The sequence below is a fragment of the Meles meles genome, chromosome 3 (assembly GCF_922984935.1).
Source record: "Meles meles chromosome 3, mMelMel3.1 paternal haplotype, whole genome shotgun sequence".
NCBI classification, from domain to species: Eukaryota; Metazoa; Chordata; class Mammalia; order Carnivora; family Mustelidae; genus Meles; species Meles meles.
This window is the reverse complement of record NC_060068.1, coordinates 168,368,756-168,396,005: the sequence shown is the minus strand read 5'-3', so window position 1 is coordinate 168,396,005 and position 27,250 is coordinate 168,368,756. Positions and strand designations below refer to the sequence as shown.

At 35.6% G+C, this 27,250-nt stretch overlaps 1 protein-coding gene across 5 annotated transcripts in view; it reads right to left on the bottom strand.

Moving 5' to 3' along the window:
* CDH18 (cadherin 18) overlaps window positions 1–27,250 on the bottom strand; it is a 718,124-nt gene that overhangs the window by 482,969 nt on the left and 207,905 nt on the right. Inside the window, exon 1 of one of the 5 annotated variants that reach the window (XM_046001014.1) lies at window positions 1,324–1,444. The exons of the other annotated variants lie outside the window; for them this stretch is intronic. The gene's annotated coding sequence lies outside the window, so the exon portion shown is untranslated. Of the gene's footprint in view, window positions 1–1,323; window positions 1,445–27,250 lie in introns of those variants that run through there. 5 annotated transcript variants of the gene reach the window in all.

Genomic DNA, 27,250 nt, shown 5'->3' with positions numbered 1-27,250 from the left:
TGCAAAGACAAGTCCACTAAAATACAAGAGAGCAATTACTGCATAAGGAAAGCCCCCTGCTTTGAAAAATCTGTGGGTGATCCCAGAGTGGAAAATAAAGGTTCCAAAACACTGTGAGAGCTCGTGGTTATTTTTTTATGTTTTTTTTTTTTTTGGCTGCATAATGAAATCTTTCTCTGATCTGTCTCTCTCAGCTCAAAGCAGTGATGCCATCACCTGAGCAAACAGAAGACCATAATAATTTTAGCTAAGAATTTTATTTTAGAATTTCTTGATATCCAACAGGGAAATAGCCGGGAACATTTACTCTTGATTAATCTGAAAGTTCATTAAGTACGACTGGCTTTGATATAAGGAAAAACTGTAATAACTAGCTAATAAAATTGTATTTTTTTTCACCTGTTACATGACAGGTTTTCCTAGTTCCACATCTGTATGCACAACACACATACACACACACACACACACACACAGAGGCATACAAACATGCATAAGGCACAATTTCGTCTTGAATTTTAGACATAAAATTAATACAGGATAATTGTTATTCCTACACTGAGACAAATCAGGTCCAAGAAGTTAAGAAAGGAAAATGAATCCGAGTTAACAAACATAAGGGCATATGTTAAATAAAGTGTGTTGCTGATCACAGGAGCCTGCCTAATTCCTTTCTCTGCATCATTTATAGTGCCCTTTAAAAGAAGTAAAAGTTTCATCTTAAGCTTTAATAAGCACTTATGGAAGCAATTCATGGGGAAAAAAAAAGAATGAAAGAAAAGAAAAAATGAGCTTTGCTCAGCAGCAGCTTCAATACTCAGCTATCATGTAATTTTAAAGGATATTGGAAAGGCACTAATTAAAAAGCGCTACCAAAATTTCAATTTCAACGTCCCTGTTTCTATCCTGACAATGCTCTCTCTCACTTTTATAGCTAGACACACATGACATCTCGATTTGATGCCGTCGCTACTCCGATGTGCCTTGCAGACTATCCTTCCAACTTCTTCAGGGGCAGGGCAGATAACAGCGCATCCACAGATAAACATGAGCAGACACCCAGCGGGGTTATTAGACTCACATTCCATAGGCTCCACAGCAACATTCCTGGATAAGCAATTTTAAAAAATAATAAGAATGTATTCGAGCCATAAGGCTTCAGAAGCATTAGCTACAACTTTCCCATTCACCTTAGATCCTGTAAAACCAATCCCAGAGGAGGATTTCACCAAATACTGCTTTGACTCAGAACCGGGTAAGCAGCCCCATTGTACAAAAAAATATTAATGTCACTACATAGTAAAGTGTCATTTATTGAAGCCTTACCTTGGCTGACTTGCCCTAACTGGTGGAAAGGAACTTAATTTATGAGAAGCAAAGAGGGGACTTTCCCAGTGCTCACGGCACAGCTGCTCCCGTCCTCGGAGAGCCCCAGACTCGGCTCCGCGCTCCTGCGCGCCCCGGGCTCCGCGGCTCTGTCTTCTGCAGCTCCGGAGCGCGCCTCTGATTGGCTGGCACAGCCTGTCCGCCTGATCCTCTCCTCTCCCTGTCTCTCCTCCTTCCTCTCCTCCCTGGCTCTCCGGCCGCTGCCTTTCCCTTCTGCTTCCTTCTTCTTCTTTTTTTTTTTTTTTTTTTAAATCCCCCCATCGTGCATACTTTGGGGCTGCACAAATTCTGTAGCACACAGAACAGACACCCTTTAGCCTCTCCTGCAAGGTCATGTGGAAAGCAATGCTATTAATTAAAAAAAATAATAAAATACATTGAATTAAAACCCTGGATCAACAGCATCCTCCTTAGCATCACAGCTCTTGAAAATGACAGGACTCCGTGACCGTTTAGATCATTCGTTCTCTGCGGGGAGCGGAAACCGGGGGGCCAGAAGGGGTTTGACTGTCAGATGGAGTGGGAGTAGACATCGGGAGGGTACTGGAGAAAAAGCAGGCAGGGCAGGCACTGATGTGGCAGGCTGGTAATAAATTTTCCTATTTCCGTGCAAAGTCGTCACAGCCTGCTAAACATTCAACTGCTGGCTCATTCATCAGTGAGCCATAGTCCGGTGGTAGCTGTGAGATTTAGCTTGAGTGATGCCCTTTAATGTCTTACCCCAAACTACTCGTGGCATGGAGGGTTTATACGAGACACAGCTTTCCCTTGGAGGTCAGCATTATATTTGTAAAGATTAATAGGAACCGCAATGCCTTGCCTACCCCCTTTCTCTTGCAACGGGCAAACGTTCCCACACACACAAACTTCTCACCTCTTATCACTCCAGAGTACATTAAAATGATTTGTAATGCACACAGATATTGATAAACAAGAATTTGGGGCCTGATTGGTAGAATTCAAAATTGATGTGAAATAGCTTAGGCACTTTCCCCCAGCACAAAGTCATTCACATTCACTCCTTAAGAACATCAAGGATCCCTACTTAAAGTAGCGTAGCAAACAAGCATAGGAGTTCATCTAAATTGAATGGTCATTCCAAGGGACACTTTGCAGATATACCAAGAATTCCACAAGACCCTCAGTGATTACAACCACTAAAAAAAGCAGCTTTACTCACTCCAGTCCTATAAATGCTCAGGTTCAGAGATTCAAAGGAACAAGGACTTAAGAGAAGCAGTGAGATAGAGGGGCTAGACCCTTGAAAAACCAGAAAACAGAGATTCAGATCCTGATTCAGACTTTCTTCTATATCTGAATGTGTTTAAGACTCAAGATACTTACCTTTAAAATCTAGAGGCACTCGTCACTTCTAGTGAATATTAAGCAAAAATCTGTGCAGTTGTGTTTAATCTATGATAAACTTTTAATAAAGGTTAGTTAATGTCTAATTGTCTCCTTTTCTTCTGCTTCCAGAAAGATCAGACAGGTTGAGAAGATAAGTGGTATTTCCAGGAAATTGATAGGGCTTAACCTGAGATGTTTTGAATCGACTAGTTATATTTTACTGTTTTTTATTTAGCTTGAGTGATGGGAAATGCGAAAGGATTTCATTTGCTTTGGGGTTTTGATATGATAAAACAAACTAACAGAAATAATGAAAAAAGCACTTGGATTGGATTATTTCCAATTGTGAAGGAATTATGCATTTAAGTGAAAAGTTTTTCCTAGGTAAGATGTTAGAAGTCATTTATGATTTGAAAATTGCCAAAAACTAAACTCTCAGGGAAAAGTGGAACTGAAACAATAGCATCAGAATCATGAGCCAATGTTGTTTCACGTTTTGTATATCTTTTCTCATGCATGCACCTCCTAATTTCAATGGACTTTCTTGGCATAGTAGCCCAACATAAGTTCTTGTTTGTGTTTACTGAAGAAAGTATTGACAATAATCCATTTCAATGTTTTCTGTGTTTATGAACTCATGGCAGCAAAGGAACAGAAGAGTTATAAAAAAATAAAGGGGATATAAAGAGGAATTTTTGGTCTGTAAGAGGTCATGTAATTTCATTTTAAAATTCACATTGTGACATTCTCTAGAGAAGCCCATTTATTTAACTGCCTCTAGTTGAAGGAAATAAAATGTTTGCCAGCTTGCTACCGAAGCTTTTGCTGAGACACCAGCAATGAGCATCCTAGGGATACCCTTGAAAACAAAATGTGTTTTCACTAGTCTTCCTTGGTGGGTTTTCCCTGGATAAGACCCTAGTAAGCACCTCTAGTGGACAGCCATAATGGAAGTCAACAGGCACTTGCTCCTGAGTGGGATGACATACCGAGGGACTTGTCAGCATCACCAAACAATACAATCCATTTCTTGAAAAAGAATCAATTCACCAGGGGAGGATTTGTATCTATGAGACCACATCCAGATTAAGGGCTCTAGATTCTCCACAAATTCAATGATGCAATGTATACTGGATTTAAATGGTTTCCAAAATTTGATATTCTGAAACCAGGCCAACCTTCCCTAGCCATAGAAAAGTGAACCTGTCAGCCACTTAGTGATTCTCTTATATTTTCAGCTTAAGAAGAATAAAGTAAGTAAACCGATGCGGAACATGCTGCTTGGGGAAAGCCAGGTGGTGGGCAGGTGTTTATTTTCTCCTTGTGTCAAAGATTACTTCAAAAAACTGAACAATGAATCAGTCAGCAGAATTTATTACAGACTTAATCTTTGAAACTGAAAGCATGGGCATTTCTGATCCCGAGTCCCCACTTAAGTTACCTTGGGAGAGTTATAAGAATCATTTTCGCCGGTGACAGAGAAGCATCCAACAGGCAATTGATGCTGGTCAGACTACAGAAACTGGAAAGATAAAATTGTCATGCTAAACTGTGATCATTCTCTGAGAGACAGACTCAGGAAATGATCTCTTTAGATGTTATCTCATGCTCAATTTTACCTTGGAAATTCAGGAGGCTACGCAACGTTTGCAAATCTAAATAAAGAAGGAACATAAAGGAAATGCAGGGATAGCCCTTGTTCTAATTCAACCTTCAGAATAGTCAACTACTCCAACAGGGCGCTGTGGTTTGATTTTTAACTGAAATTACCAAAAGTATAATAATATTTAAAGAGGATCTGATTTTAGTGTAAAGAGAAACAGCTGCTGAGAACTTAAGCAACACACAATTTCCTTTGCAGGTATTTATTTTATGTCCTGGGGTGTCAGATAGTACAGGTTGTATATATCTTTTTGAAAGAAAGGAGAAAACTTGGATTCATAAAAATGTTATCTCTAATTGTATGATCAAAGAGTACCTAACAAAGGTAACCTTTATTCATGCTGTTATCTATCACAATTCAGATTAAGAATTGCAGAGTACTGGGAAAATATTAATGGACAATGAAGAAGGGTGATCTAACAAAAATATTTCAAGGTTAACTACATATGTAATTACTTTAAGAAGTAGAACCTCCCTGACTCATAATAATAGTTAAGTTAATGAATGCATTTTTTTTAAAGATTCCATTTACTTATTTGACAGAGAGAGAGATCACAAGTAGGGAGAGAGAGGGGGGAAGCAGGCTCCCTGCCGAGCAGAGAGCCCTATGCAATGTGGGGCTCTATCCCAGGACCCTGAGATCATGACCTGAGCTGAAGGTAGAGGCTTAACCCACTAAGCTACCCAGGCACCCCAATGAATGCATTTTTTAAGAAAAATTTCTTCAGTGTATTTAAAATATCAAGAACCAATGAACTTGTTTGGGTCTAAAAGAACAACATTGATAATTCACAAAGGAAAAAGTAAAGCAACTCAACTTCTATGAATATAGTTTTGATTTCTAGGAAAAAAAGATAATTGTTGCACTATAAATGATAGAATGAAGGCACTGGTTCCCAAATAAGAGAAAATTTACTAACCATTGGACCCTAGATTCGTTTTTGGAGAAAGGTTACACAAAGTACATACCAGATTGTTGTTGTTGTTGTTGTTTTTTAAATAATCTGAAAACCTCTCAGCAAACTTTGTAGATTTGATGTGAATAAAATAGTACAGTAAAAGTACAGATGAGCATTTTTCCAACTTCCACAACTTGATTAAATATAAAATCTATAAATTAGAAAGTACTGAACTAAATGTAGAATCAGGCAAAGCTATAAGGTGATTAATTAAAGAGATAAGGAATTCAATAAGGGAAGAAAATGGCGGGATCACCTTAGTCTGGATCCCATTCACATAAAGTCATGCCAGCATGACCCCACTGCTTTCTGTGTTGAACACAGTAGACCAGAATAGGGGAGATGTAAATGACATGATCTTTCTATATACCATCATTGTCTCTCTCATGATTTCATCACTCACACATGAAGAAGTTCTAGTACAATTACTTGGTGTAGCAATTGGCTAAGGCACCAATCTCACATGTTTAGAAATGTAGAGGTACTTACGTCAAGAAGGTGTCTAGTAGTAAGCCAGAGAGCTCTGACACCAAGCCTCCTGCAATTATTGCTTTCAACGTTATGAAAACCAAAGGGATCTACCACCCTGAACGTGCCCAATCTCGTCTGAAAACCAAAGGGATCTATAGAAATTTTGTACAAAACCTGTATATTTGGAAGAAGAACTGGAAGTATTTTTAAGAGTTTTGAAAACTTGAGTATTATCTCAAATCTAACAAAGAATACATACTACAGTTGGATCCAAAAGTATCAATATTAAATATACGGTAGTAGAGCAAGTCTTTGGATCAAAACTTGATAAAACTTAAGAGATTTTCAACTGACAATAGTTTCTGTGTAAATCAATTATGTGATACAGTCATCAAAAATGTAAACATAAACAGGCATCCTGAATAAAAGTAAAGCATCACAATGTGGATGGTAATGACTTTTCTGCTCTTCAATACTAAGAATTTACCTGAAATATTGGATTTTCAGAAGACTATAGGTAATTCTGTTTCTCTTAATGAATTTATATTTTTGTGAGAGACATCATGATATGTTTATTAAGCTGACAAAGCTAATAACATCTCTAACTCATCCTGTCTCCCTCACCCCTGGATGACCACCATCCTGTCTTTTTCTGCAGTGTCCCTGCCTTGTTACCCTTCAGCGGTCAGAATAAAGATCACCTCTTCTGAGAAAGAACCTTGCCCCCACGGTCCCTACATTTTTTCAGTCCATAAAACATACTCCCTAATATTTTTTAAGACCATAAAATGTTTTTTAAAGGTGATGATATCTCACTTTAATAAAACATGTTATATTTAGAGGCAACATGGCATAGTAGTTAAGAACACAGAATCTGGAACTAAACAAACTTGAGAACTAGAATAACTATGTGTGCTTCTTTTTTTTCTTCTTCAATAAAATGTGAATACAATACTACTATTCTTTTATGCTTCCTAGGAGGATTAAGCATGTTAAATTAGATAACATGCTTAGAAAATTACCATGTATACAGTCATCTGTATACAAAGCTGCCTCCCTTATCATTACATTACATCTGCATATCGGTCTCCTAATTGAATACAAGCTACTGAACACCTGGTACATGGTTTGTCTAAAGGAGTTTGGTGTAATGGAGATAACTTTACATAGGGCCAAGCCCTATGTCTACTATTCATATTTAATGGAAAGCTGCTCAACCAAATTGTTTTAGTCTCTGGACAAGGTACCTGACTTGTATTGTGGGGAACCATGCTCACTTTACAGAGCTGTCTCAGATCTTGAAGAGTTTTACACACAGAGAAGTGTCCAGTGCAGTCCTTGGCATATAAAAGGCTTTAAATTTATAAGGTTAGTTGAATCCAAATTTTAAGTACTCAGTAAGCATTCATTAAATAAGTCATATTTGCTTTCCGTGCTGCATTCTGTAGCAGAAAAAGACAAGTCGGGGCGCCTGGGTGGCTCAGTGGGTTAAAGCCTCTGCCTTCGGCTCAGGTCGTGATCCCAGGGTCCTGGGATCGAGCCCCACATCGGGCTCTCTCCTCCATGGGGAGCCTGCTTCCTCCTCTCTCTGCCTGCCTCTCTGCCTAGTTGTGATTTCTCTCTGTCAAATAAATAAAATATTAAAAAAAAAAAGAAAAAGACAAGTCACAAACTCTTCCCTCAAAGCTTTTTGTTAATACGAAAATACAGCTTCCTTGGCATGTGAGGACAGCACTCACTCAGTTCAGCCTCCCACATCCCTCTGTATTTACCTTTCTGGTACTGTACTATGAAAATGGACGTTCTGATGACCCTGAAGCATTCTAAAATTCTTAACCATCAAGTAAATATTATATTGCACATGACATACAATATTTACAAGTACCAGAAAAGAAATATCTAAAATGTCTATAAACTACAGTTTATAAAAAGAGTTGTTTAATTAATGCTCAATTAGTCAGAACACCCAGTTGACAAAATCATTTTCAGAACTGTATTTAATTTGCTAATGTACATTTGTGATCATCCCAGAGAGGTTAATAGTAGAATAGTAACTCTCTTTCTACTATAAAGTAATAAATTCTTCTTTCTGTAATAAATTCTTCTCCTAAGGACATCTTATGAGACACTCTGAAAACTGATACATACATCTTAAATTTTAATAGACGATATTCTATGTAATTCAAAACAACTATCTAACATTTTCAAAAAAAATTCACAGCACCTATGCAAATATTTCAATCTTTTTTCCTATCGCTAAACATTAATGTTATTTTTAACTTTTTGATATTACAGATAATGCTTTTATGAACATCTCTTCTTAGCAATCTTCACCTACATTTCTGACTACTGTACTTGGATTGAATCTGAGAGTATAACTACTAAGTGAAATATGTGACTATTTCTTAAAATACATGAATTATTGTTTCTCAAGACAATTATAAAAGAGTAAAAGATTAATTAGTTCCTCACTACTCTTGAACAAGAACATTTCTTTAGCCATTTCCTTATTCAGTAGTTGAAAATTATTATCTCATTATTTTAATTGCTATTCATGTGAATACTAGAATGTTTATCAACAGTTTCCTTGTTTTTTCTCTCATAATCTTCTGTCCACAACCATTCCTATGTTATGTTATCGTGAATTGAGAATTATAATGCACTTAAATTGTGATTTTCAATCAGAAGATATTTAGAAAATTGAGTTCAAAAGAAGTTTCTATACTTCTTTCTCATATATAACAAATGTTGTGTGTGCATATAACTTTATATATATTTAAAACTTTTTATGTAAACATTATATATACATATAATACATTTACACACACATACATGCATATAAGCATATACGTATTCATGTATGCATGGACAGATTTGTTCAGAAAATGCATACAAGTTACCGTAGAGAAAGCACAGATATAGGTTCCTTTGAGAGATATAAAGAGAAGTAGGGAAGATACTCTCTGGCCTTAAGCTAAAACAACAACAACAAAAACAAAATTAGAAAGAAGTCACTAAAATGCAATGCAACCACCATAAATTCTACAAACTTACAAGGAAAATGTTTCTCACATATGAAGAACTGATGAATTACTTCCAACAGCACCTCATCTGAGATGAGGGGGGAGAACAGAGTTGATGAGGCACGTGTACACACATGCATGTACACATAGGTATGCACACACACACACACACACGTCTGAACAAACTCCTGGAATTAGCCTTCATGGTTTTCTTATTCTTACCACCAGAAACAACTGCATAATTGGATAAAGGGTGAAAAATAAAAACATGGGGACTGTTGTTCAAAATTAAGAATTTTAAGGGGTACCTGGTTGGCTCAGTTGGTTAAGCATCTGCTTTGACTCAGTTCATAATCTCAGGGTCCTGGCATTGAGCCCTCCTCCCACCCCCCTCAAATAGGCTCCCTGCTCTGCAATCCTGAGTTGAGCTCCCTTCCCCTCTCTCTGCCCCTCCCCCTGCTCCTTCTCTTGCTCTCTGTCTGCTCCCCTCACCCCTGCTCATGCTCTCTCTCTCAAATAAATGAATAAAATCTTCAAAAAATGAATTTTAAGATAGCCAACACAAGTATCATTGCAAACATGGGACCATTCTGAATATGGGATCCTGTATGGCTATACAGGTTTCATACTTATGAAGCCCTATTCACTACTACCATCAATCCAATAAATCAGGTTCAACTCATTTATACTGACAATCCTCAAGTCGTCCATTGAGCTCTGCCTCAAGTTCTTCCATTTCCATATAGTCTACCACATTTCACCATCAACTCCTGCCTGAATTTTTGTTCGATTAGGCAGGTTAAATGACTTGTCAGTTAACATGAGCACTTAAATTTCATACCATTGTGATGTTATCAACCTACATATAAATATAGTGAAGGAATGAGAGGAGAAATTCATTATACATTTATACATGTATATAATTTTATACATTAGGTGTAGAAGCAGAGACATCAGAAAAGGACCCCGATATGAAGAAGTTTTTTTTTTTAATTTTATTTATTTATTTAAAGAGACAGAGTGTGAGTAGGGGAATGGGGAGGGAAAGCTGGAGGGACAGAGAGAGAATCTCAAGCAGACTCCCCACTGACTGCTGAGCCCAACATGGGATAGGGCTCAATCTCAGGACCCTCAAATCTTGACTTGAGCCAAAACCAGGAGTCGGTTGCCTAACCCACTGAGCCACCCAAGTGCCCCAAAGAAGGGGTTCCTGCATACTCAATTGCAAAATGAAAAAAACTGAGGTAAATTTAATCATTAAAATCTAGACAGTCATAATCAATGTCTTTAACTTTGTACAAAAGTGGAAAAAGAAAGTTACGTATATTATAGATACTTAAAGAAATAATTACCCACAACAAAATGGAGCTAAGAATGAATCCTAGTTTTTACGTATGATCCTAGAAAAAAATGGCACATTCAGAGGAAAGGGAATCATTATATCTGATTGGGAAATATATTCAAATTGGCATATGGTGATGTTGAGGTGTTCACTAGACATCAAGAGGAGATATAGAAGAATCACCTGGCAATATGAGACTGCAGATTGGGATAGGGTTTTGAATGGGAAACATAACTTTGTGAGTCATCTACATAATAATACTGATGATATAAACCTCCAAAAAACAAGAGAAAACTTTCTAAAAGATCAATGATGAAGACATACCAGGTAATGTAAAGGAAAGAGGGGAAGGGATGAGAGAGAACAGGAAAGAGAAGTCAGAGGATAATCAGGAAACACTATTAAGTCTTAGGTTGATAGGATTTAAAATGAACATTTTAGTAAACTGAACTATATATGACTGATTAGTAAACAGAACTTTTCTAATATTTGCAAAAACTGGCTATGTAAAAATGTAGAAATTAACAATTAAGTTTGGTCACTATGGAAAAAAGATTTCTGAACATAGATCAAATGAACTCTTAGAGATTTACACAACCTACAGCATGCAAAATTATGAAATGAGATCTCATTTTTTATGCTAATCCATGAAAATCTTGATCTTCTTTCAAAGATAAATGATTAGCTACATTTTATAATTTCCTTGCTTGTTCAGAATTGTTTTATAGGAGGCTTTCAAAATCAGTAAACATGTGTAATTATTCATAATGGAAATTAAAGACTTTATTGAGTGCAAGGATTTGAAATGTGAACTCTATCACCTTCTGTTACCCTGAATGTGTTTGAGTGCACAATAGTAAGGACAGCTACCACGTATGAAAGGTTATTTATATTGCTACCTTGAAAGAAAACTTGGGTCATCCCATAATGCCTGATTATTTTTATTTTTAACTCAGAGAAAAGTTATAGAGGCCATCAATTCCAAAAAGAACAGAACAAGCTACAAAGAGAACAGCATCTCTAAAGTACAGTCTAGAAAGTGAGTCTAAAATGAATTTCATATTGCCAGTGTTAATTTGGGACTCTAGGAGGATTGGTTAAATCAAAAGGAATGCCTTTTTCTCAGTGCACCTTATATTCTTCTTTTTTTAAAAAATTTTTTTTCAAGATTTTATTTATTTCAGAGAAAAAGTGTGAGAGAAAGAGAGCACGAGAAGGGAGAGGGCCAGAGGGAGAGGCAGACTCCCCACTGAACAGGCAGCCAGATGTGGGACTCAATCCCAGGACCTTGAGATGATGACCTGAGCTGAAGGCAAAAGCTTAACCCACTAAGACACCCAGGCCTCTCCCTCTCTCTCTTTTTCCTCTTCTTTCTTTTTTCCCTTTTTCTTTCTTTTTTTTCTCTCTTTCTTTCTTCCAAGTTTTTAACTGTAATCAATTGCGTGTGCTATGCTCAAATAATTTCTCTATAGGGCTCTGGCATTGTAGAAGCCCAGTCCTTTAAGTTGCCATAGACTGCGAGAATTATACAACAGGCCCAGGACGACACTGAAAATTCAGGCTCTAAATTTATTGCCCTGCTCTGAGTTTGGCCCTTAGAGTGGCAATATTAAATTCTAGGTAGATTTGTGTTATTATCAGAATACCGCAGTCCTCCTGAAACCTATATGTAGGCCTCAAGCCATTGCCATAAAAGAACTGTCATTGTCCTTTGCCCATCTCAAGATTCCTCAAGCTGCCAATATTCATTTATTATAGTTGGCATTTTACACGTAGTATCCCCACCATATGTTCCTCTATCATTGTTAAGCAGTCATTACTGACATTGATAATTTTCCATCACATTTTTCAATCCAAAATTCCTCCTTTCTAAACAACCTTAAATCTTTCCAGTACATGCCTACAGTGTTTTGAATTTGACTCCACACCTAACAGGAGGAATCCAGTGATATAATTCCTGTATTAAAACAGCCTTGACCCGTTTAATCAACCATTTTCTGAGTTTCCCCTAGAACTTCAGTGAATGCATTATGTAATAGAGTTCTTTACTATGAAATCCTTGGGCCATTATATTTATTTCCCCCCAAGGGAGTTGAAAACAAATGCTTAGATTTTGGATAGAGAACAGCTTAGGTCAAATTCTGGCATTGCCACTCATTCACTATGTTCACATTGATAAACAGCGGCTCTCAGTTTGCTCCTCTTTTGATGGTATAAAAGCACCTTTCTAGAGGAAATATTATGGTGATTACATATATTGGAGATAATTTACATAATTCAGTATCTGGAATGCAATATATGCTCAGTAGATAAAAGTTATGAAAATAGACACAACCTCCCAGTTACTATTATGATTCTACCAAAGTATAGTCATATAAAAGGCATCTTCTTAAAGGTTATGAAGCTATAAGCAACTGCAAAACAGGAGAACACATTGCAAACGAAAACCAGGGTAGGATTTCAGGTGAGAGCAAGAGGGTTCATTTGTTAACGTCCTGCGTTGTTGAGATCACCTACTTGTCTGAAAAGTGAAAGGCAGGCCCAAAGTAGGGAATCTGCTGCCATCCACAATCTGTTCAGGGAAGATGGAGATTTTCTCTATTTTCGAGTTTCAGAGGACAAAATCAGAATCCAAAGATAAAGGGGATTGGTTTGCCAATCACAGGACCTACAGAGCACAACAGTGAGTTCGTGAAACAGAGGAAGTCAGAAGAGGAACCCAAGCAAAGAGAAGCGATTCACTTGTTGGGTGTGTTTCCTACAAAGTCATCACTATTTGCATTGGAGTTCATTATCGAGAAGTTATTCAACTACTTTAGGACATTATCAGTGTTGCCTCTACCAAATTTTGACTGATTTTGTCTGAAATCAGAACAACTATACATGAGAATGAGGAAAGAAAGATGAATATGCAGTCACACCATTCTAAAGAAGTCAAACTTTTTTTTTCCTTGTTTAGAAAGATGGAAAGGTGCCACAGGACTGTAAAAAGTCATGTAAATCTGCAAAATTGTATGAAAATTGCGACATGTTTAAATATCAGTGTGTGGCTGGGTGTTGGAGGGTCATAAGTGAAGATTAAAATAAACATTTTCTACGACAATTTTTAAGTTGCTAGAGAAATAGCATACTATTCTATAAATGGCTCTGCCTTTAAGACACAGACCTTGAATGGACAAAAAGCTTTTCCTAGGAATTGTAGTGTATTTCCCAATGGAAAATTTATATATACATATACAAACATACATACACACACGTGTGTGTGTGTGTGTGTGTGTGTGTATTTTTTCTTAATTTTCCGAGATGACCATTTCTAAACTTGTCTCTTTTCTATTTTCTATTCTAGGCCTTTTCATTTCTCACTGTCACTGAGCAACCTCATAAAAACTCCATTTACAAAATAAAAATAATCATAAAATCATGTTTGTCAGAAAAATCTGGCAAACTGTTTACATTTAATATGTCATACTCACATTTTTAATCCTTCCTCATATTACAACAGTAGGCCTACACCATCTAAAACCACCACTTTGCTTTGGCTCTCAATCCACGATGCTGGACGTTAACCTGAATTTCTCACTTCTAATCTTCTAATCCATGAGCATGTCCACAAAATGTCCTGTATCTGGCTGGACTGCCTTCTGCTATCTTCAGTGGCCCAAGCCAACACCCTCTCTCACCAGGATTCTAGCAATAGCCTCCTGAAGTACTTCTCATTGTTCACAAAGAAAATAGCTACCATTATATCAGAATCAAATCCTTGCATTATGGCAATGAGCACGTTCCTGACCTGTCTTCATGCTTGCTGTACACGAAAACTAAAGAAGGCCATGCATACCTATCTTCTTCTACTTACATAGTTACTGTAGTTGGCTCTCCCTGTAAAGGGAGAAATAAGTGGGAAGAATAACTTACTCAGTTGAATGGTAATCTAATGTTTTCTATAGTCATTAACCAATGCTGTTTTTCATGAATGTGAATGATATCATCAAGGATCAGCAAGTATTTGAGGAAAACTAAAAGTAGAAATGAGCAAATCTAATATGGAGAAGTAGTAACTTTGGAAATAAATAAGTGACATATATATTATATATCCATTGTACATGATGTGTAATGCTCATAAATTTAAAAAGAAATTCCCCAGGGCACCTGGGTGGCTCAGTGGGTTAAGCCTCTGCCTTTGGCTCAGGTCATGATCCCAGGGTCCTGGGATCAAGCCCTGCATCGGGCTCTAGGCTTGGAGGGGAGACTGCTTCCCCCTCTCTCTCTGCCTTCTCTCTGCCTTGTGATCTCTCTCACTCTGTCAAATAAATAAATAAAGTCTTTAAAAAAATTCTCTACATAGACTGGATAATAGAAATGCTGTACTAAAGAATACATTGTTTATTCAGAAAGGAAAGAAAAAGGTAACAAATGTATTATATTGAAGAGGTGACTACAAAGAGATTGTAAAAGTATAAAGGTGAGTAAGTGATGGATCAAATTCCACTAACTAGAAGAAGTTCCAAAAAACAGAAAAAAAAATGAATAAATTCAAAGGGTGATCAAATTCCACTATCTAGAAGAAGTTCCAAAAAACAGAAAAAAAATGAATAAATTCAAAGGGTAAATAAAATGTCCTTGTGATTCAGGAGAAGCTATAAATCTTTAATTTGAAATTGGCCACCAAATTCTAAATTATAATATATTTTTAAAAACACATAGAAAATTTATGGTGAAATTTTAAAATGTCAGAACTAGAGAGAAAATTTTCAAGATTTTCAGATAGAATAAAAAATTAAGTTGATTATGTATGTTAAAGAATGAAAACCCAACAGTAGATTCTTTCTCACTCACAGCAAATACAAGGAGACAGCAGAGCCTAATCTGATAGATGCTTGAATCTAGCATTTCATTGCTTGCCATATCAGTCCAAGATGACAAGATAAATATATATCAACGTGAGAAATTACAGAAATTCTGTCTATACTTGTATTTTATATAAATATATAATATACATTATCACATTAATATGTATAAAATAGAAAATAACAAACACATATTAAAATACTTTGAGATTGTATTATAACCAAATGAAAAATAATGAAAACTAAATCAATAAGTGAAAGACATTGACACAGGAACCAAGAAATACTAGTCATGGAGTAGATCTAAACAAAGGATAATTAAGTTAATATTTCCTAATTAAGAAAGTAATATTTCCTGATTAAGAAACTAATCTTAAGAATTAAGAAACATACATCACTAAAATCAGATTGCTCAGTATAGATGCCTAGAAATATGGATTTTTTTAATAAAGATTTTACTTATTTATTTGACAGAGATCACAAATAGGCAGAGAGGCAGGCAGAGAGAGAGGGGGAAGCAGGCTCCCCAACGAGCAGAGAGCCTAATGTGGGGCATGATCCCAGGACCCTGCGATCATGACCTGAGCCGAAGGGAGAGGCTTTAACCCACTGAGCCACCCAGGCACCCCTAGAAATATGGATAATAAAAAAAATTCATGAATCTATTCTTTTAATTAGGCAAGTTTGGGAAAAGATCATTATACCCTGGCACTTGGAAGATTGTTCTTTGGGCAACAATTTCAAAAATATAGAATTCCATAAATACATTGAAACTATTGATGGATTTATTTTCTTAATAATCTCACAAAGCATGGGAAAATAATTAGATGTTAAGTCATTGTAAAAGCAAATAAATTCATGACAAACAAAAATAGTATAACTAACAAAATTGGGGAGGGGAGATGGAAGATGGGTACATATGCATAGTTATTCATTTTTGTAAAAGGTAAGGCACCAATCAATGGTAACTAAATTTGGGAAATCAAAAAAGAGAATTTTAATTGTTTTTTAGGACATAAAAATATAGACCAGTAGAACTAATGGTAGAAAGTAGCCAGAGCCAGGAGGAAACAGATGTTTTAAGTAAGTTAAACTTCTTATTTTTTAACAGTGGAGGGTTAATAGATAAATATTTTTTAAGTTGTGAGTATAAAAATATATTTATAATAATATTGTCCACCAGAAAAATTTAAAACAGGAGTTCTTCTGCAGTTGGAGCTTGGAGGACAAACTTTTCTTATTTAAACATTTGAACTGTCGGAATTCTTTAATCACGAGAATATCTATAATTTCTATAATAGCTATTGCAATAATTAAAATTAACAATGGAAGCAAATGTGTTGATGCTTAGATTGATGAAATATGAATTTTCTTTGAATTTTCATTTTCTACTTCTCTATTTTCATACATCTCTCAATTAGCATATACTGTTTTATAATTTAAAAAACTATATATTTGTTTGGTTAAACATTACTATACCATGATTTAAAACATGTAGTGTTGATTGAGACATATTCCATGAAACACAGTGCTAAGCTACTATATGCATAATATATGTGTTGCATAAATGAATATCAGGAATATGATACATTTAAATACAAATATAAAAATGTATCAGTTTTTTTCAAAATTAAAAAAAAATTAAATATTTTATTTATTTATTTTTAGAGAGAGTAAAGGCATGAGTAGGGGGAGGGCCAGAGGAAGAGGGAGAGTATTTTAACCAGTCTCCATGCTCAGAGGAGCCCCATGCTGGGTTCAATCTTCAGACCCTGAGATTATGACCTGGGCCAAAATCAAGAGTCAGAAGCTTAACCAACCAAGTCACTCAGGCCCTCCTAAACATCAACTATATTTTGAATCTAATTAAATATATATATATATATATATATATATATAGGGGGGTGTGTGTGTACACACATATATGTGTGTATATATAAATTAGATTCAAAATATAGTTATATATATATATATTTCTATGATTCAATACAACTACAAACAATTCAGAAACACATGCCAAAAGATTAAAAATGTATTATATAGCAAAAAAGCCATTAAAAATTTTAGGAAAGGGAAGATGGAATATTCAATTAACTATAGAGGGTCTTTTGACTAACCATCTGTACCAAATAATGTATCCTGATTCTGATATGACATATACTGAAAATACATTCCAGAAGTAAATGCTTAAGATTAGAATGTTAATTTAGAAAACTTTCCATAAAACACAGTACTGAGCTGATCTACGTATGACCTATTTGTTAAGTAAATAATTTTATGAAAAAAAGAGTACATAAAAATGCTGACGAAAATTTCATGGTTAAATGTTTATAAATTTTATGATGTGGGAGGAATTTTTAAGCCTGGCTGAAAATACAGAAATAACGAAGTGTTTGTGGAAGAGGAAAACAAACAAAAAAACAGCACGAATACACCAGAAAGATCAAGGCAGAGGACAGCAGAAGCTGACATCAAAGAGGTTTACTGAATAGTTTGAAGTAAAACACTTTAGTGGAACTAGTGGTGTGTTTGTGTGTGTGTAAGAGCATGTGTTTACATGTGTGTAGACGAAAAGCTTGGAGGGCAAATGAGGCCTGCCACCAATTTTTGTGTGGCGTGTGAGCCTAGAATGCTTGCTTTCCATTTTTTTAAGCGGTTACTATTTAATGAAATGTGAGTATATGAAATTCAAATTTGTGTCCATAAATAAATATTTATTAGAACACAGTCATGCCCATTTGATTATAGTCTATGGCTGCTTTCATACTACAGCAATAGAATACAGTAGTTTTGACAGAGACCATATGGCCCACAAATCCAAAAACATTTACTATCTTGTTCTTTAAAAAAATAATAATAATAATAAATAAAGACTGACCCCTAGTGTAGGTATATCTATTTGTGAGTTTCTCAGTACATACCACACTCTATCGATCAATGTGATAGTCAAAACTTCACAATTTTCATATATAAATATTATTCTACATGTTGTATAAATTCTGAATATACTTTTTTTCTTTTTACAATGACAAAGCATAGTTTGCTTTGGGAAACGTGCAATATACCAATATAATGTCGTTTGAATATTACAAAAATATATACATGCAGAAAATCAGTGTACATGATTTTGAGATACATAATCACTCATGTTTGCTATTTTGGGGGCCTTTGGTGAATTTCAGAGAACAAGGCTTTATTTTACATTTTAATTAAACTAAACATTTAATTACATTTCCAGTATTCGGTCAGCAGAAACAAATCTATAAATGTGGAGTGAAAAATTATGGGAGCTGGTCTTTAATATCCCATCACAAACAGAGCATGTTATGGGCAATCTGTTCTTTGAGGGTATATAACAACCATGCTTCACAGGAATGTTAATTCCACTAAAGCATTCAACTACAGCACGGAACTTTTTAATTTGTAGCTAAAATCTACCTGTTAAAACCCAAGATTTTGAAAGTCTATCATATTTACAATAATATTCTGCCCCTCAGGGTTTTAATTCTAGCAAAAGAGAATTCAGTAAGTGAATGGATATTGCATATCAAATACAAAGTTTGCTGCCAAGCAAATAACACCCGCCTATGCTCAAATTCACCACAATAAAATTATACAAACACTTAAAATTTTTATTTTATTTTCAGTAGTCAATATGTCTAGAGCAATTTGCTAGACACTCTAGAAAATAAAGGCTATCCGTCCACAAAGTACTTAAAATGATACATCAGTTGCAGACCTGGAAATGTGAAAATGGAAATAAGGAACATCTTATATCTAATGAGGGATTTTAAATGTAGAGGACTAGATCAGTTTTTTTTCCCATCAGCTCTCCTGGAGGCTATGCTTCTGGATATTACCTGGGCTCTGGAATCAGTCCTTAGGTCTATTCAGAAATCTGATTCCATTTTCAACTAAGAACAAGCCCTTTCTCAAGACCAATTTGCCATTAACCAAGATGGCAAGAATGATATATGAAATCAGAATGGTGATGGTTAATGTATATAGAAAACTCTAAGTGCTAAGGAGACCAAGATTGCAAGTTCATACAAGAATGTATTTTTACTCTGTTGAAATACAGTAAGAAGCCACATTGTTATAAAAAGGTAGCTCTGTAAGAACAGAAAGAGTGCAAAGCAGTTAATTATATCATTCACATATTTAATGGCATCGGACTAAGATAATTCATATTTATCCAAAATATGATAACAGCTGGCCAAGACAACTCCTTCATGGATGGATGATGCTAATATTTGCTTCTCTCTCTCTCTCTCTCTTTTTTTTTTGTTTCCATGGCTAATGATATCCCATTCTCAAAGATTTATTTAAAAATTTAATAAATTAAGGCAGGTTGCAATTTTATTTTGCTGGACTAGACCTACTCCATCTCTTTGTGTTTGTTTTTTCTCTATTTTGGTCCATCATGTTGATACTGAATTTTAACCATCAGAGTACAATCTTATTTACTTCCTCTTCTTGGGGTGTGTATCAACTGAACACCAAAGTAGTTGCATAAAGAAATGATAGAATATATTCTCTATCCTCCACTTAACCACACATGTTGAAAATCCATGTGTAATTTTTTTAAACCTTTCTACCCTCTCCTTAGATAATTTTCATTTGGCTTCTGTTGCCTTCAGTCTGCCATGTTAATCTCTCACAGAGTCCTAGATCATTCATTCCAATGGACATATTTTAATTCCTTCCTGAATTTTCAGTAGCATCAACTATGTTTCCTTAAGCAAAACAAACAAATGAAACTCCTCTTTCCTTAAGTTTTGAGACAAAGTACATTTCTATTTATACTCCCATGTCTCTGGTTGCACCTTCTCAAACTCCTCTGCAGTCTTCCACATGTTAAAATGTTGGAATTCCTCATAACTATTTCCTGTGTTTCTTGCCTGGTACTCAAGCAGAGGCAATCTTGTCTGAGACCAGGCTGCACACACTTTTTCTCTGGGGATGATTCACATATGTACCTCTAGCCAATGCCTCTTCTCTGACTTGCATATCCAACAGCTGCTTGAATATTTCTTTGGATATCTTTAAGGCACCACAAATCTAGCATTCTAGAACTGAAATAATGATATCATCCCCCAAATCTGGCCTCTCCCTACAACTTCTTATTTCAATGAAAGGTTCTATTATTGATGCAATCACACTTTTCAAGAACTCAGGCATCACCTTTTATTACTAACTCCTCTCATCCCCCACTATACCCACATCTAGTGTGCCATTACACACTATTATTTTGCTCCACAAATAGCATTTCAATTCCATTCTCTGCCTTCAACTAATAATGTTTCTTGTCCAATTCATCTTTCCCCTAAATTACAGAAATAATTTCCTAATGGGTATGTGCACATTAACTGTCATTACTATCCAAACCAATATACTCACTTCATTACAGTGATTTTTTTTCCATTTTTTTGTTTCTAGTTAGTTAACATATAGTGTAATATTGATTTCAGGAGCAGAATTTAGTGATTCATCACTTATATGTAACACCAAGTGCTTAGAGTGATTTTTTAAATGTAAACCTGATGCTTATTGATTATCTCATTAACATCCTTTGATTGATTCAACTGCTTTCAGAATATAGAGGAAAGTCCTTGCTTTGACATTCAAGGTTAAGCATAGTGATTTAGTTATTGCTTTTCTTTGTCAGAAATGGTACAGGGACATTAAGAGTTAAGAAGATATTTATAATTGTTCAGTAAACATTAAAATCTGTCTAAATTATATAAATTCTGGGAAAATTCTGTCTAGCTATCCTAACAAAGTGTTTAGTTCTAAATAATGGAATCCAAGCTGACTTCAAAGAAAAGCTGGCAGAGAATAGATGAGAATTTTGTTATAAGAAGAAGCTGGAGAGGTCATTTTAGTCTAAGAAGAAGGAACATAAGCAAAAGTACAGTAGAATCACAAAAATTTTGTTTGGACTAGGAGGGATCAAAATTAGGCATACTACCAAAAGATTCGCATTTGTAAGATTCTTATGTAACCATTTCCATGCCTGTCACCAAAGGATTCTCCCTGAAGCAAATTCTTTTTACTGCTTTGTAATGATGTAACAAAACTCTTCTGTAGTCATCGATTTAGATCCCAGAAGAACAGGCAAAATAAAATGAGACTTTGTTACATTCTCTTACTTGGGGGACACATCAAGAGGTTTCCTAGGGAGACTAAAATCACTTCTGAACTTCCAGTTCATGCACTGTCACATAATAATGTCTATAATTACTTCTCTATTACTTACTTACTAAAGTAGATAAAGATATTTGAGTAAACACTTGATTAAGACAATTTCAAATGACAAATATTTCTGTCAGTTTAAGAAATATCCTATACTCTAAAAAATGTGTTCTATGTAAGTATACACTATATTTCTTGTCTATGTCAGTGAGGCAATACCTCAAAAGAAAAATAATTGTGAGTCTCTATGAAATGACTGTGTGTTTACGACACTCATATATGTGCTGAAATTTCAGTGTTGGAGGCACTTTCCATATTTGAAGAAAAAACGAATTTGATTTCAGCATTATTTAAATTCTGCTTTTTATTGTTAGAAGTTAAGACTTGACTTCTGTGAGCATATACAGTAAAGTCTGGAACTCATTCTGAACTACTGAAAAGTCTGGAGATAATGAAAATTTAAAAATAAAGTCACCAGAATTAATGTGACTTAAAACAACAACCCATGAGCTGTTCCTTGTGTTTTCTACAGGTTTTGTTTTTTTTCTGGAAGTGCTTTGTAAGGAGTTGAGGTTTACTATTCTGGGGCAGCAAGAAATACTGAAGAATAACCATAGATCCCCTCCTCTACCTCAATTAATGCCTAGGTTAAATTAGTTTTCTTTTCTTTCTTTCTTTTTTTTTTTTCATTCTCTAAAATGACCACGAATTTTCAATGCCCTTGATTTTTTTCCAAAAATGATTCTTAGAATCATTTGGGAATGATACTAGAACTTTACAAGTGCTACTAATATGTAGTTACTAGTAAGTCATTGCTACTAATCAGTCCTTATTATTGCTACTAATAAGTCATTATTATTATAAATGCATTTGAAAAGGGAAAATTAATGGTTTGGCAACTCTCACATATTAATCCTTACATATAAGCATGTACATTGTATGCATATGAACTTGCTTATAATTTGTGAAGTAATAATACTGCTCCTATTGCAAACTCAATCTGCATGGAGGCAAGCACTTGATAGTTCAAGTGTTGTAGAATATGGTCACTCGGGTCCCCTAATCCATATGGGGAAGTCTCTCACTGGGCTCCCATCTCACCAGGTCCTCACTGACATTCTAAGGACCACTTCTACTAATGGGCTGACAGTTATGACCTTGATATGTTCTCCATCACAGCACGAAAACAGGACTTATTAAATTGGTGACTAACCAATTTAGAAAGTCTGTGAAACTTTTTTTTTTTTTTTTTTTGGTCTAGGACATTAAGGAAGAGAAAGATTATTTCCAAGGCCTCTTGGTATCTGACTCCGTTTATTTATACTGACTGACTAATATCATGATGAATTTTATTTATAGATACCACCAATATAAAAAGAGTTAAGGCTTCTATTTCATCATTTCCTCAATTTAGGCATACACATTTTAACACGGACATTGCAAATAAGGTTCAGGGTATAACATGCACATTTAAATTTACACTTGTCAAACTATTTTTACAAACCAAACCTTTAGGAAACCAAAAATTCCCTTTGTAATTACTTATTATAACTACATTTTGAGATCTAAAATTAGACTGTCCCTTTATTTGATGCAGTCAACTATATTTTTATGTGCTTTCCTCAAATGTTGTTAAGAGTCAGAAAAGTTGTTTATGGTGAGATCCACAATATTTTTAGATTACTTATTTCAGTCAACAGATACCCTGCTGCTTATTGTGTCATTTTAGAGAATGTGGTTGTACAAAATGCCAATGGCAGAATATTCACAGCATTTCTCTGATACTCAGAGAAGGTTAGAGTTGGGGTTCTCCAAATATGCCAGGCAAGCATAGGGCTGCCACACTTTCAAGTTCAATAAGGTCAGTCAAATCCAAGAGTTAATATTCAGCTGCATTTCAAAATGTTTACAAGTTAATACTCTGTGCTAGGTCCTGCCTACAATTTTAAGATACAAGGAAGAAAAATCCACAGTGTCTGCTTACAAGCCATCTTATGGTCTATTGGAGAAGAAAGAAACAGAAGGTAGAGGTTTAATGCTGTCAATGTGATAAGTATTGCTATGATCGGATGAAGTCAGGATAAGAACTCTTCCAGAAAGGGCCCTTAATCCAGTTTGAGGGGAATGGAAAAATCTTCCCAGAGAAGATGTACTATGCTGATACCTGAAAGGTGGATGAGAGATAATCATGTAATTAGGGCATGAACGAGCCAGAGCTTTTCAAAGCAGACAGCTAAGGTCTAAGTTTTTGGCTATGTAGTAAGAAGGTAAAATACACAAATATTTGTACATGAAGTTTAAAAACCAAAGTAAAAAACAAAACAAAACAAAATAACCCAAAGGCTAAGCATAAGGAAAGCAAGATCCAGTCATGAATCTTCAGAGAGATGAACTTATTACAGTCATTATTCTCTAACATTAGACAAGATTAACAACGTTGTAGATAGGGAAGTGGAGTAGAAGTCTGAATCCAGAAAGTGGGAGCCTCTGTTTCATAAACCTTCATTCACCAACAACACCAAGGAAGCAGGGGAAGTCAGGTGAGCATCATATCTGTTTTCGTGACAAATGGAGAAGTATTTGACGACAGTGAACTGTTCAACTGTTGATCACTGAGTTAGGAGAGAGATTTGTCCAAGCTCTGACATTTTCTTTTCATGTAGAGCTTATCCTTCAACAACCCAGGACACACACATTCCTCTGGAGTGGAGGAAGGAGCAATGGACTTTGTTGAGTCAGAGATGAAAGGAAAGGAAATGTACTGGATCAAAAGAGTCAACAGGAAGGAGCATAGTGGGGACATTAGTAAGACAAACCAGGGTTTTCGGCAGATTTTCCTAGAATCTTTATGAATTGTAGATTTGCACTTCATGGTGATTATAAACTCTGGCTCAAAAATGGAGATAGGGCATATTTAACTATGAGAAAATAAGCTGGCTTTCCTAAGTTTTCCATAGGTCTCCAAATGGCAAAAAGTGTGATCCAATATTTACTCTGTGCCCTTAACTGGATATGAGAGAAACTGAGCTGACATAACTCTCAGAAGGGAGACTGACTGGACACAGACCACGTGTTGGAAGGACATGGTACAAACAGCACACACTAAGGGTTAGGAGCACAAACAGTTTCTTCTCAGAGCTGAAGTCATATAACAGAATCAAAGCAAAAGCCGGTTCAACTCTCAGAGTGTTGGATCTCAGACAAGATAAAAATATGAATTCCATGTTTATGCATTTTGAAAAAGAAAATGGGGACTTATTTTTAAATAGAATATCACTAAAATGGTAACTAATATGTGAATATTCATTTTTGTGTGCCTACTGAGTTCCATCTGAGAACTTCCGTCAGTTACCACTCTGTTATAGAGAGCAGGATAGAGAAGTGAATTATAATGTAACAACTGAATAGAGAAATCATGAAAGGTTGCCAGAGATTATTGAGTATGCCCAGTATGCAGTGGAGATAATGAGTTTGTGTTCCACCAGCGGAATGGTAAATACTTTGACTAATGAACATGTAGGTGGTTGGACTGTATGATGTGATAAAAAGACAAGAAGGCAAAGAAGTTGGCATTCATAAAACTGAATGAAATTATAGATGAATGAGGTCCTCACTCTATAGGAAGTGTAGCTATAAGAGGAAAAGATTAAATCAAGGGATTGCTGGTCTTGATAGAAAGTATAAAGTATACTGAGTTATTCTTGTTCAGCTGAGACTCTCGAAGATAAAAATTCTTCCCATCAACAAAAACTCAACACTACGTATTTGTAGTCCAAGTGCTGGTTTTAACAGGCATGAAAAGAGATGTAGACAGATTTCCATTGTCCATTTAAAGTGAATGTTATATTATCTAGCGTCTTTTTCAGGAGGAATGGATGAGATTAATTCTGTCTTTGACTTTTTGTAAATTTCTTGGCATGGGTTGCAGGGTTCTACTTTAATTCATAAACTCCACTGGTGCATGAATACAGGTATGCCTGTATTCACCATGGTCCAGGGGATAGTGTGTAGTTTCCAAGTCACATTTGAATTGCCTACCAGTAAAGAGAAAATAACAATCAATAATTACGAGTATTATAATTGTACATATTAGAATAATAACGCCTCTCATTTGACGTTTCTTCCCTTTCTGTCTCATGTGCCTTTTTTTAAGTAAATCATAATAGCAAAAGATGACCACATTGTCAAGAATTTTAAAATGCATTTTCAAGATTCCTTGCAGAAAGCAATTGAAGACTTTTTTTTTATTAAAAGATTCACTTAAAATATTGAATAATTTTCTAATCAATATACTTCTGAAGGACTAAATATGTACGGAAAAATGTCAAATATTTAAGGAAATCTTTTCCTTGGAAAATTGGCTTTAGCTAATCAAGAGTCTGTTTTCTTGTTGTTGTTTGGTTTTTCTTGTTTTTTTTTTTTAATTCAGGTCTTTACCTTGCCAGTATGGGAAAGAAATAAAAATCCTCTCCAAATTCTATTTATAAGGACATTGTCATTTCCAGGAAGAAAAGAGAAAAGAAAAGAAAAAGAAACCCTCCAATTTGCTATTTTTGGTTAGATAGCCTATTTCCCTTTCTTTTGCCACTGAGGAAAGAAATGCCATTTTCATGAATAATATTGGACAAATCCAATTAAAAGCCATTAAAGGGTGTTAAAAGGTGAACTTTCATTTGTAAAAGGAAAAAAAATGCCATAAAAATATAAAATTTGCAAAACCCACATAATATAAAAATTAAGATGTCTTTTAGATCTAAAAAAAATCACTGAACTTCCCATATCACATATTTATTTGAGTAGCTAAATTAAAGTCATCTGGCAACTGGAAAGAGAAAACTGTGGTGTCACATTAATGGTAAGCAACTGGGGCAATATATTAGAACTGGTTCTCTCCATGGAAACATACTGGGAGGGGTGCCTGGGTGGCTCATTGGATTAAGCCTCTGCCTTCAGCTCAGGTCATGGTTTCGGGTCCTGGGATCCATCCCTGCATCAGGCTCTCTGCTCAGCAGGGAGCCTGCTTTCCCCTCTCCCTCTGCCTGCCTCTCTGCCTACTTGTGATCTCTCTGTCTCTCTGTCAAATAAATAAATAAAATCTTAAAAAAAAAAGATATTGGAAAAGATGCCATATTTAAGAAATATGTTTTGGAGATGGTGGATAAGCAAAACCACCAAAGCTTGGTTTCTTGGGTCTTAAAGCAAGAAATGGACATCTCTTGGTAGGTCTTACAATGTAGGTAAGAAAAACAGTAGAATAGGAAAGCAAGTGGATAGAAATTTTTCTCTTATCCACACAGTTAAGATTTATCACTACCCTTAGTGAACCAGAACTGGACTCCATTGCCTTGTCCTTTAGGGTTAGTTATATGAGAGTCCCTACGGCAAAGAGTTCATCTAATATTTGTCTTTGCCGCCATCCTTGACACAAGGCTCCTAAAATACTGTAAAGCCCCAAGTGACAAGACTGCAGAGGAAACATCTTTTGTTCTATTGAGGTTTCTGAATGGGGGCTGATCACTGGAAAGACTAAGCCATGATTAGAAGCTTGGGATTTTCAGCTCCAACCTTCCTCATCCAGAGATGGAAGATGGGCTAGAAATGGAGTTAATTACTGATCATGCCTACATGAGGAAATCTTCATAAAAATCCCAGTAGCATGGGATTCCGATGGCTTCCAAGTCGGTTAACACATACACATATCAGAGAGTGACAGACCCCAGTTCCATGGGGACAGAAACTCCTGCACTTTGGACCTTCCAGATCTTGCCTTATGTATCTCTCTTCATCTGACTACTCATCTGTATCCTTTTTCATATCCTTTAATAAACTGGTTTATTAAATCCTTCAATAAATTCTAATAAACTGGTTAATAACGGTTTTCCTGAGTTTTGTGAGCCACTCCAGCAAATTAATCACACCTAAGGAGGGGGTTGTGGGAATCTCCAATTCGTAGTCAAATTGAACAGATGTGGGTAATTTGGTAATCTACTACTTGTGATTAGCATCTGACCTGCATGGGAG